Below are 13242 nucleotides of genomic sequence, written 5' to 3'. Positions count from 1 at the left end.
TGGACTACAAATACCATCAGACCTGTTCAACAGTCTCACTGGTAAACCGGATGTCATGTACCACCTACCTAACAAGGTTGTTTTTGTTGTTTTTCTTATTTATTTCATTAACATCTGGTTAATTTGTTGCCTGTTTGGCAGCTTTCAAAAATAATTTGTCAAAATAAAACAAAAACAAAAATCAGCCATGTGTTAATAGTATGTCAATTTTATTTGCAACAATTTTTGATGACATAAAAATGTTAATTTCTAATATTTACATGTAAATACAATGAAGCATTACAACAGTTTTCATAACAGTTGGTAGTGACAGTTGAACAGAGCAGGTTTCACAAGTTAACATCTGCCTTCACAGGCCAACATCCACATTTATGTTTTGTGATTCTGTATTTGAACTTAATAAAGTCCAAAGAGTTTTTATCCCAAAGTCCATGTTTTTTTTGGAATTGATCATTTGTTTTGGGCTTTGGTATCTTGACAGTGTTTGAACAGGAAAGCGAGGTTTGGTCTGTCTCAAGGAGAATCCTAGCAGTCTGGTTTCTTCTTGTCGTCTGGTGCTGTCCTTTTCGCTGAGCTGAACTTCAAAGATTTCCTCTAACATTTCTGATGTCAGCTTTTCCACCCTTGTGCACATAAAGGGCCTGAACACAGAAGCATGAAGCTCCGAAGCATAAATGACATCCAGGGTTGAAAGGCCATCCTTGAATCTAGAAAACATTCAGAATAACCATCACTTTAATGATGCTAAAAAGAGCATGATATTAAATTGATGTTTTACAGTCACACATAAACATTAATATCTCTAATCTTGTTTCTTGTTTAGCACAGGTAATATTGCAAATCCACTAACTGGAGATTCACTAACTGGATAATTATTTGTCTGCTGGCTACTGTCAATTCTTACCCTACATTCGCTTGTTTTAACTGCAACAAAACAGTAACTAAATTAACATAGTTGGCAAATGTTAGTTTGTTATTGAAGGACCTACTTCACATGATCTCCGTCTCTTTATTCTGCGTCTCGTCCTCAGCTGTCCCCCTGATGCAACAGGAAACTTCTCTGGATTCCCAGCAGGATTTCCTGCGTCTCCTCAGTCCTCTGTGTCTTCTCTCTCCTCATTGGTCCAGTGATGTTGACTTGTCTCAGTCATGCTAGTGAACCAACACATGATCAGACACGCATTCCTTAATTTCTGTCGAAATAACAGATGACTGAATCAGACTTTCTGATCAAGTCATAATCATGACCTCACCATTTATAAAATCTACTAGAACCAGTAGATCAGCAGGTCCTCTGCTCTATTCCTGATCCTCCTTCCATCAGCACAAAGCTCATCAAAGCTCTGCTGTTATGAAAGGACTCAATGAAAAAAATCAGACAAGACAAAAGGGTCAGTGAGGAGAAAGTACAGCAAAAAGTAGGAATCAGATTTGAGCATCAACCTCAACTTCATGCATATTGAAAGCTTTTGGTTGTGTAAAAGTAAATGTTCTTACTTTTTTTGTCCACTGGGTTCTCTTATCTTCCTCCTGACTGGTGGTGTTGAAGGTGGAGGATTCCAGGTTCAGGAGATCCAACCTGGGATGATCAGAGACATTATTGATCTGCAGAATCTGAATCCAGGATCAGAAACCAGCGCTGGCTATAATGTTTCTAAAATTCTTTATTATTCAGTGTCTGACTCATAAACAGGTGAATTTTCAACATAAGATTCTGTGGCAATGCTTGGTTTGTTATTGAAGGACCTGCTTCACATGATCTCTATCTCTTTATGCTGTGTCCCGTCCTCAGCTGTCCTCCTGATGCATCAGGAAACATCTTCTCTGGATTTCCAGCAGGATTTCCTGCGTCTCCTCAGTCCTCTGTGTCTTCTCTCTCCTCATTGGTCCAGTGTTGTCTTGTCTCGCTGATGCTGGAGAATCAACACACATTCAGTCTAAATAACAGATGACTGAAGGAGACTTTCTGATCAAGTCATCATCATGTCCTCACCTTTTCCACAATCTCTTCCAACCAGTAGAACAGCAGGTGGAGCAGGTCTTCTGCTTTAATTGTTGGTCAACTCAAGTCATGTGACATGAGTTGACGGAGAAATGAAAAAAAAAGAAAAGACAAAAGAGTTAAAAAGGAAAATAATCACGGACAGCAAACAGAACCGGTTTCTAACTTTCAGCTCAACTCTGCGCAGCTCCATCTGAAATGTTTCGTTATGTTTTGTAGATAGAAATGTTCTTACTTTTTTCGACCAACTGGGTTCTCTTATCTTCCTCCACCTGACTGGTGGTGTTGAAGGTGGAGGATTCCAGGCTCAGGAGATCCAACCTGGGATGATCAGAACATCAGAGATCTGAGCAGTCTGGACCTGGGATCAGAAACTAGTGTCAGTATTTTTTTAAAGTCTATTCTCTTTTTGGGATCTTTCTGTGTTGTAACACATGAATATGGCCACATAAACTATTTGTTTTATGAGATTAATAGTTTATCTTTACTCCACATCCTCTCTATTTCCTTCCCTCCGATCCTGTTCTCTACTTTCCCTCTGGATAAAAGCTCTTAATTAAATCCCTCAATCATAAATTCTGTCTTCCAAATTTTTATTGACTTGCTGCTTTCATTTGGTCTCTAATACAAAATATTGTCAGGCAAACTTTCCTCACTTAATGTAAATTTTAACTCTATATGGAGGAACACTTTCTACTAATAGTGAATTTCTTTCTATATTTATTTATTAAAGCTGATGGTCGCCAATGCCAGCAGGAGGCCAGCAGTATTATGTGTTGTTGAATGCAAAAACTTACAAGCAGGAACCACATGGACAACGATGAAAGAATCCAGCGATGAGCAGCTAAAACCTGAAAGAGTAGAACTGGGAGAGTGGATTAGTGGAGGAACAGGTGAGAACAATTTACTATATTAGAGAGCACCGTGTGGGGAAGCACCGCTACTACACCCTGAAACATGGGAGAGTAGAGAGGAAAACAGAGACAGAAGCACAGAGAGAATCTTGGAAGAAGCAGTCTCACTGCCAGCTGCTCTGTCTGGGACTGATACTTACTTTTGCCTTAACCTGAAAGGTGACTGCAGCTCCTGGTGGTCCTCAGAATATGTCTATGGTGGTCCAAGTCACTGGACCAAGCCTTAACCAAATATTTATCTCTGTCTCTTTCTTTTATCCTTAAAGATTTTAATTTGTACTCCGCGGGTTGTTTTAATTCCTCTACATTTTAATTTGTCCACCATGACATCATATTAGTCCTAAAAGATTAAAATTCCTCATTACTTGAAAGATTTCATTTGTCCACAGAAGCGTTGTCTTCGTCCTTAGAGAGATGAATTTGTCCCGCAAAGCGTTGTCTCTTCTCGGTCCTAAGAGATTTTATTTTTGACACCCAGCAGCATTACCAACCTTTAAAACCATTATCACCCGAGTTTAAATGTTTTGCTCAACGACATTTTAACATGTGGACTTGAAGGTTTAGGAATCCAGCCACCAAATGATTGATCCGTGGATCAACGGTTCATATCCGGGATCCAAAGGTCCTGCCTATTTCTCTCTTCCTCTTGACATCTTTGAACGTTTGAATTAACTTCCGTTTTTACTGTCGCTGCCGTTGTTATTTCATACGTAAATTTGCGTCATTTCGTGTGGATTTTATAATGTCCAGACCAGAATGGTTATAACTTTAAAACTGCTGTTTCAATCCGTTTATACCGATTATAACCGATTATATTGTGTCTCCATTTGTGTTTTTTCATGTCTTAAAAATTAGAAGTGTCAGAAACGTTATTTAAATTTTAAAGAGTTTAATTTGCAGCAGTGATGTCTCAATTGTATTGATTCTAGTGTCCCGAGCCGCGTTGTCTTAATCGTTTTGAGGTTTGATTTTTACCCAGCAAGATTGTTTTAGATTTAGTATTAATCATTGTCTCATTCCTTTTAGCATTTATCTTTTACGCACCAGCCATGTCCGACTCCTTTTAGTGTTTTTTGTTCAGCAATATGGTCTTGTTTGTCATAAATTTAAATTAGCCTCCTCCAGCATTTAGTCATTAATTGATTAACAGCAAAAAAGTCAGCATTGCCTGTCCTGCTAGAATCCTTAACATCTAAAATAAAAAAATCTAGCAGCGGGATAAAGAAAAGCCCGGGCGCATATCGCTACCTAAGGCATCCTCGGTCCTGCTAGAATCCTTAACATCTAAAATGAAAAATCTAGCAGCGGGATAAAGAAAAGCCCCGGCGCAAGTCGCTACCTAAGGCATCCTCGGTCCTGCTAGTGTCCTTAACATCTAAAATCTAGCAGCGGGATAAAGAAAAGCCCCGGCGCAAGTCGCTACCTAAGGCATCCTCGGTCCTGCTAGTGTCCTTAACATCTAAAATCTAGCAGCGGGATAAAGAAAAGCCCCGGCGCAAGTCGCTACCTAAGGCATCCTCGGTCCTGCTAGAAAGCCATTGGCTTTAACAAAAACAACAGAGAAATGATGATATACCAATGGGACTTCTCAGGTAGGTCTTCAGTTTTTCAAGATCCCAATCTAATCAGAGTCACTTGACAAGTCGTAGTGAGGTCTAAACCACGCTTGTCTGAAACTCTCTCTTACTCTAATTCCGTCTGGTCCAATCCCAGCTGTTGATGGTATTGGTTCCTCTTCTGTGTCCTCTTCAGACTCCACCCAGATACAGTCTTCAGGGGATGACAAACTTGAATCATTGCCATGTGCTGATGGTGAGAGACCAAGAACAGGGAAAGACAGAATGGGATCCTCAAATGCCAATGTAGGTGAAGGACTGAAGACACAGGCTGGCAAAATTAGATCCTCAAAAATTGGTTCCAATGGTGAGGGACTAAAGACAGTGGAGACAGTGGGTGACAGAAAAGGATCCTCGGGCAATATGTACTGTGAGGGACTGATGACAGGGGATGACAGAATGGGATACTCTTCAGCAACACTGTGCCTAGTCTTCTTGCCAGGGGGCTCCTCTTCAGCATCACTGCCCTTTGTCCTCTTTCTGCAGGTCACAGATGTCACATGACCCGGTTCCTCTTCCAAACCTAGCCTTTGTGGAGGACTGATGGCAGGGAATAACAGAAGGTAATCTTCATATGGAATTGGTGAAGAACTGAAGACAGAGGGTGGCAAAATTGGATCCTCCAAAATTAGATCCAATGGTGAGGGACATAAGACAGTGGAGGACAGAAAAGGCTCCTCATGCATTATGTACTGTGAGGGGCTGATCTCAGGGGATGACCAATCAAGATCCTCATGTGCCAATATACATAAGGGACTGAGGAAAGGATGTGACCAGATGGGATCCTCATGCACCATGTATTGTGAGGGACTGGTGACAGGGAATGACAAAACGGGATCCTCATGCGCCATGTATTGTGAGGGACTGGTGACAGGGGATGACAAAACGGGATCCTCTTCACCAACACTGTGCCTAGTCTTCTTGGTGGGGGACTCCTCTTCAGCATCACTGGCTTTTGTTCTCTTTCTGTTCATGCCAGTCATCACATGACCCGCGTCCTCTTCCAAACCTACCTGGTAAGGTTGAGAGGTCCCAATTTGTCTGGAGTCCTGTAGACGCAAAATGGGCTCTTGAGGCTGCTGAGCCATCCCGATGTCCCATGTGTATTTCAATTTTGGAGGGAGAACCTCAAGCAGCTCTAACACGGCGTAAGAACGGTCCACTGTCGGACTGGAGCTGGTAGTACAGTCATTACCAACCTCGTCTTCACTGGAGCTGCTAGTACAACTATAACTAGAGCTGCTGCTACTAGTACTGCTGCCACTAGAGCTGCTAGTACGGCTGCCACTGGACCTGCTAGTACGGCTGCCACTTGACCTGCTAGTACGGCTGCCACTGGACCTGCTAGTACCGCTGCCACTGGAGCTGCTAGTACGGCTGCCACTGGACCTGCTAGTACGGCTGCCACTGGACCTGCTAGTACCGCTGCCACTGGAGCTGCTAGTACCGCTGCCACTGGAGCTGCTAGTACCGCTGCCACTGGAGCTGCTAGTACCGCTGCCACTGGAGCTGCTAGTACCGCTGCCACTGGAGCTGCTAGTACCGCTGCCACTGGACCTGCTAGTACTGGAGCTGCTAGTACTTTTATTACCAACCTTGTCTTCACTGGAGCTGGTAGTACTACTCACCGTGATTGGAGGTGAAGTCCTGTGTGACTCCTCTCCCTTGTCTTCAGAAACTGATGGGGAGTGAAATGTGAAATAGAATAAATAAACTAATCTTTAGTAACAACAAAACAGCAACAAAAAAAATCAACAACAACAACATATTTTTACATAAAAACAAGAACACATTAAAACTAATGATCAAACATTGTATGGACAACCTCCACTCTGAGAAACAAACTTTGGTACCAATCAATCATTAACAACAGCTAATCAAATTTAGACTTGTTGATAGTTCATCTCTAATCATAAACTCAACATATATTGAAGAGCTGTAGACTGTGTTGAGGACTTTTTAATAGCTAATAAAACACCTTTAATCTTAGATTGTACCATTAGTGTGAATAAAATAAAACACTTCAACAAGTTACTCAGTTTACCCTTCTGTAACAACCCATACTCACAAATCTTTGATGCTGCTGAACAGATATGTTTTATCTTTCTTAATAACCAAAATAAGATACACGATGCATTCATTACTATTAAACTTAAACTGTTACTTACATAACTTTAATATTTTATATATATTTTATAAGTATTACAATGGTTTCAAAAATATGTCTCCATTAGCATTTTTAAATGACTAAAATGTTAATAGTGGTTAATCAAATTAAATCCCTTTGACCTCAACAACTTCTCAGACTCTCAGTAAAAGCTACTCGGACAACCAGTCAGTAAATCCTACGGTATGAATAAATTCCTTCATACTTCCACATATTGCCAACAGCAGAAATGTATGTCTATAAAACTCAGAGTTTAAGGACTGGGGACCTAAATAAACAGCCTTTCCCGAGTTTCCAGTAACAAGGGGCTCCTACAAAAATAAAACTGTTTATCTGCTCTGATTTTTAAATCACAAAAATCCAATTAACTCACAAATATGTTTCATCCCAAAAATGCAAATTATACCTTCCTAAGCTATGTTTTTCAAAGAGTCACAATTTCCTAAATTGAACACCAAAGTCATCAAAATTTATTTTAACTTAAATGTTTTTTCTTCTTTTCAGATCAGTTCACCAATGTAGGAAAACTAAACACGCATATTGAAGTCTATCATTAGAAAAAAAAATGTGTTTATATATTTTAAGTAATAAGCTTATTTATTGTATTCAGATCAGTGCATTCATGGAAAACAAACATGTTTGTCAGGGTGTATAAAAAAATTAGGTAAAGAACAATCTAGTTTTGCTTTTCTGTTTAAATCATTTTAAAAATGATTAAAAGTAATCTGATTAATCTTATTTTGTCTTCAAACAAAATAAGATCATCACCGTACGCATTCGTGACATTTCTAGAATTAGAGCTAAATAATTTAGGGATATTATAGAAGGTACATGTGTTTCTTTAATTTTTTATTGAAGTCATTTTACCAATGTATCCTTGGAGACTAAATACATTTGTTTGGGCATTTTTCAAAAAATGGACAAAGAACCAACCAGTCATCCAAGAACTGGACACCAAAGTCATCAAAGCTGATTTTCACAAAGAAATCATTATTTTGTTTGTGAAAACCAGCTTTCACTGATGATCACTACGACTAAACATGATTCATTGCCGAATGCGCACACACACACACCCCCCCCCCCACACACACACACACAACGTAGTGGTAGGAGTTTGCCCTGCAATGGCCCATCTCTGTCCTTGAGTCCTTGGTCAAGACACTTCTCCCACCTTTCCTGCTGGGTTTGGTCAGACGGGCCAACGGCCTGATATAACGGCTGTGGCTACAATCCATTAGCGTATCACCATGAACGTGTGCATGAATGCAAATTACTGATATTTTGTAAAGCCTCTTCCAGTGTCCTAATAAACCGGTTATTTCCATGGAAACCAAATATGTTTATGAGGGCATTTTTCAAAAAATAACATAGTAACGACCAAGAACCATCTATTTTTCCAAGAATTGGACATTTAACTGTTTTTTCAAACCAGCATAACATTTTATTCAAACACTAGTGTGTTAACATCACAGACATTTATCCACAAATTTCAGTAATCTAACACAGAAATTTTAAAAAATAAAATTAAATATTTAATATATTTCATTTAGCGTATCCATGGAAACTGATTGTTTATCACGCATTTTTCAAAAAATAACGGTCAAATTATAAGCTTAACATTAATTCAACTAATTTGACCATAATTAACTAAAAACATATATTTTCTAAATCACTACATCACAGTTGAACATTCCTGACATTTACAGCGAATTTCAGTCAAGAAAAAGGCTCATTAGATAAGAAGGATTTATGCTAGCAAAGTAATTATATTTTTTCTATATAGCAGTCGGAATTTCTTTAAAAACACACACAAACACAAAATAAACTAAACAACTCACTAATTTCTTAGTAATAACTTGCTTTCGTTTATTAAAAATAGTAGAAGAACGACATTAACCTTCCGGGTGGTCACCCTGCTGGTGCTTGTCCTGACCAGGATCCATCTTTCGTAGGTTTTTCAACCGCAGGCTTCGTCAGCAAGTGCGTTTTCAGCAAGTGCTTCTTCAGCGAGTTTTGCTAAGCAGACTTTCTCAACAAGCTCAAACCTTCCGGGGCTGTTAAGGCTCTTTCAGGCGTCTCCTTCAAAAGTCCAGTCGCAAAGGGGAAGAATTCCGACGGTCACGGCGATTTATAGGGTTGCTAACGCTAACGTCGTTTCCATGACTATCAGTGACGAACGCACGCGCTGCTGCGTGAGAGATATAATACAAGTATCGAGGTGTCTATGCTGCCACCTACTGGCCAACCAGTTTGAGTCCACAGTCAAATCTTTAAAACTCACATTACTGGTGCGATATTCTAGTTCTGCTTTCATTCTTAAGTATGTCAGTTTCGGTCCTTCAAATTGGAAAACTTCTCTCTGCCGATGTAAAATCGGACATATTCAATAATGTCGTGGCCCGATTATCGCAGCCTGTTGAATGTGACAGGTAGCCAATCAGAAAGCGCGGTGACGTAAGAACGGAGGGGAATCAAAAACAGTTGACATGGCAACTGAGAGTCCGGTGGACATCGGAGGTGATATGTGGAAATGTTTATTACTATATGTAAAGGTCATTTTTATATATGTTTATTATATGTGGTTATGTTTATTCAGTTAAAAATGTTAACTATGAAAAAAACATAATTCACCTCCAAGTTATAGCGCAGCAAATAGAGCGGCTGCTCCCGCCATCTTTTATCAACCGCCTTTACTTTTTGTTATGTCTTTTATCCTTAAAATGAGGTCACAAACTATCACTGCTGCTTCTACATCGTCATCCGTGTTTGATTATTCTAAATCCATGTATGATATGTTGGGAGTTTTACTGGATTTTTTTCCTGGAATCAGGATGTTGGTGACTGGAATCGGTTCGTGTGGTGGTGTGTTGCTCCTGCCGTGTGGCTGGACACACGAACCGATCGAACCTGTTGGACTTTTATCGGCTCTGCGGTCACAGAAGTTTGGAAAATCGTCCGACAATCCTTAAAGCTCCCAGTCGGTGAAAACCCCTGATTTAGATCGGAGCGGCAACGACGATCTACCGCAGGGTGCTCAAACTTTTCTAGACCAAGATCTACTTTTTCTCTCACCAGCCGGCTGAGATCTACCTCTCATGACAGGAAGACATAAAAATTGTAAATTAAACTTTATTGACTTATTTTATATGCGAATATACATCAGTTATAGCAGAAATAATAAAGTGATAGAAAACCTAATGCAGTATATTTCTTCCTCAGTGAGATTCTCCTACCGTTTTACACTCTCTCTCTCTTTTGTCGTTAAGCACGCCCGTTGCCGTGGCAACCGCCTGCGCCCCGCAAGCGGAGCTAAGACGTTAAAAACATAACATTCAGTCCGTTACGATGTCAAGTTTCCAGGCTTGATATTTATTTCTCGATTATTGGTTGATTAGCTAATGTAAACTCCTGCTCTGCTAGTCAGTCGGTCTTTGAGTCGCTTTTTTTTTTGCTAATGGAACTGAAACGCACTGAATTGCGCAACACGTTGTTGAAACAATAATTACTGAGAATATAAATTTTAACAGGTTTTGTTGATTATTATTTGTTGATATAATTCTTTAATGAAGCTACAAACGTTTAGGACCTTAGTGAATATTTTGATAAACGTGTCAGAAGAGGAAGTTCTGGTCTCATCGTCCTGGCGGTGTTCAGTTTGTCACCAACTGTCGAGATCAACTCAAAACCTTCCAGTGATCGACGTATTGAGCCCCCTGATCTACCGTAACACACCAAACACTACAGGATGATCGGTTACGAAATCGTAAGCGACAATGTTAGAACGGCCGGCGTTCTAACATTGTCTTAAGGGGAAAAATAGGGGCAAAAAAACCTTGTAGTGTGAATTATTGCATCAGGTAGTCGATGTGCCCATTTTCTCTATTTAAATCTAATTATTACTGAAGGGCAACATAGTATACAGACTTCATAATCTGCACTCTTTTGGTTGAATGCAGTATTTATTTCCACTTTGGCTTTATGTTGTTTAGTTTTTTTTCAAGTAAATTTTTTGTTAATGGAGACTGAGAATCCATTTTATTTTTGTTTTTGGTTGTTTTGTTTATTTTGTTTATCAGTTCCAGTGTTTAGTGTTCTTTTGAAATTAAAGTGTATCTATCTTTGGCAGGAAATCGCATGCATTATTACGTCATTTCCATTACATCAGTGAAAAAAGGTCTTCAAACAATATTATCGTTCATCGCAATAATTTCTGAGACAATTAATCGTTGAGCAAAATTTGTTATCGTGACAGGCCTAGGAATACCAAAGAATGACACGTGCCAGCTATGCTAACACTGATGTTTGAAAGCAGCCTAAAATGAACAGTAAAGCTCCTGTATCTGCGATGATAATGCTCCATACTCTAAAGTTCAACATTGAATTTCCGCCACTTCCTGGACACACAATTATCACGTTTAGACAAGGTACGTATCACGTCTAAGATAAGTATCACGCTATAGTGTGATAGCATTGAAAATATTTTTTTTCCTGTGTGATAGCAATGCGCTGCCATACAAATCAAACCAAAATTAATACTGTTCCATCTGAGGACAGTCGGGAATAAAACCCACTTCCGTTTTTCAGTTGAATGTGTTTGGCTCATTTGTCTACACTGGGCCACACATATATACAGGCATGAACAGCAGCACACGCCTAATAGGATTAAAGATAAAAAAAAGTGAGCAACACCCCCAGCCCCAAATGAAGGATTGTTTATTGGAAGTAAACCCTGAGTTTCACTGTAATAGCTGTATGCACAAACACACACACACACAAAAAGGACAGTGTAAGCTACAAAAACACACTCTTACAACCAGAACGTTTCAACTAAAAATAATGTTCACCTCTAAAAATATCAACTCTAATTCAAAACTATGCCCTAGTGTTTATATACAACAAATTCACAATTTCAATCGATTAAAAAATTAGAACCATCCTCATTTACAAAAGAAACATACCTTGTGCCTCTATCAATAGGGCCGCTAATCTTCTGTTCCTTTCTGCCGTTAAGCTGCCATTCTACAACATATATAGAGCAAAATAAAAATAAAATAACATCAAATCAAAAACTGGAAGTCATGTGTCATACAAAATAAAATGAGATAAAGGAACAAAGCGCTAAAGATGTCTAAATGAGAGACAGTTTAACCTGAGTTCATCCAACACTTTTCCTCATCAAAAATGTCTTTTGATGAGGAAAACACTGTTGAGCAGATTTAATGGGAAACCAGGTGATTGTGTTTTGCATTGTTAAGCCTATTTAAATTACAGCCACATTGGCAGAAACTAGTCTAAATTGTTGGGAAAAGTTTCATCTGTCTTAATATGAATGAATTTATTTGGAAATGTTTTAATGGTTTGAAACATCTCCTTTACTAGAAGGTGTGAATCACTTCAGAGCTTTTCCTGGTTACCATAGCAATAGCAACTAATGTTACACTTCTACCTAACTGATGATGTCATTAGGATCAGATGCTTTGTGTCATAGGTCTATGACATCAGCTCTGAAACCTCTTAAATAGTTTGTCACTTGTGTTCTAGAGCCAGACCTGCAGAACCCAGCGGATTTATAGTGAATTGTTCTCTTTGCACCGTGAGACAGAAAAGGAAGATGGACTCCCCTCGTTTACCCAAGATTATTATTCCTATGGTAAGGACAAAGAAAATACAACCAAATGAAGAACTGTACCAAGCTTTGCGACTTCGAGAGCAGGAAGAATCTTCAAACACCGTTGTTTCATACTGGACCATACATACAAAACATGCAGAACATGAACGAAAAATGAGACAAAGAGCTGTGTCCACAGCTAATTGCAATGAGGTTACTGGGAAAGACAAACATGACAAACAGTTTAAGAAGCCTTTGTCATGTAAAAAGGAACAGAAACCCATCGTACAGGACCTGAAGAAAAAAGAACTTGCGAAAGACACTTTAGAGGAGAACATTTTTTCTAAAGAAATGGCTATGCGGGAGAAAAATGAAGACTTTCCTTCTATATCTGTGTTTCAACACCAGCGTGAGATGAGGCTTCCTGAAAAGGTCCTTTCGCAACAGGATTGTAAAAAGATTGTTTACGACAATCTAGACAAAATAAAGAGGAAAGAAGCTGCCAATTACATTCTTCTGGAGAACAAGCGTTGTGCAGAGAGGGCCAATCAGCAGTTACTCCAGAAGTTGCAAGACGAAGAAGAAAGGAAGCAGAAAGATGAAATGAAACAGTCTCTGACTGATACCTGGGATGCTCAAATTCTATATAAACAACAGAAGGAGGAGAAACAAGCTAAACTTGAAAGGCAATACAGGGCTGCCATGATGGAGTCAGATAGACTCCATCAAACTGAGGAAATTGAGACGAGGAGACGGAAGAAAGAGCAATGCCGGAAATTTTTCAGACAGAATGAGACTCTGCGTACCAAAGAAAAAAAGAAATCTAGTGATTACAGTTTAGAGGACGTACTGAAGAAATGTGATGTTCTTTTACAGGAAAAGCGTTGTGACATGTTTTACGAGGATGAGACTGCCACATTGTCACATAAAATACA

At 39.3% G+C, this 13242-nt stretch overlaps 1 long non-coding RNA gene across 1 annotated transcript; it reads right to left on the bottom strand.

Moving 5' to 3' along the window:
- Positions 1–266: 266 nt before the first annotated feature.
- LOC116714714 (uncharacterized) lies at positions 267–1393 on the bottom strand. Its single transcript, XR_004338110.1, has 3 exons — positions 1254–1393; positions 990–1152; positions 267–707 (listed from the first exon to the last, which is right to left on the bottom strand). It is a non-coding gene; the product is annotated as an uncharacterized LOC116714714 (long non-coding RNA).
- Positions 1394–13242: the final 11849 nt, after the last annotated feature.

The sequence above is a fragment of the Xiphophorus hellerii genome, chromosome 23, assembly GCF_003331165.1.
Source record: "Xiphophorus hellerii strain 12219 chromosome 23, Xiphophorus_hellerii-4.1, whole genome shotgun sequence".
NCBI lineage: Eukaryota > Metazoa > Chordata > Actinopteri > Cyprinodontiformes > Poeciliidae > Xiphophorus > Xiphophorus hellerii.
The sequence above is the reverse complement of the archived record's forward strand: the minus strand, read 5'-3'. Positions and strand labels throughout refer to the sequence as shown.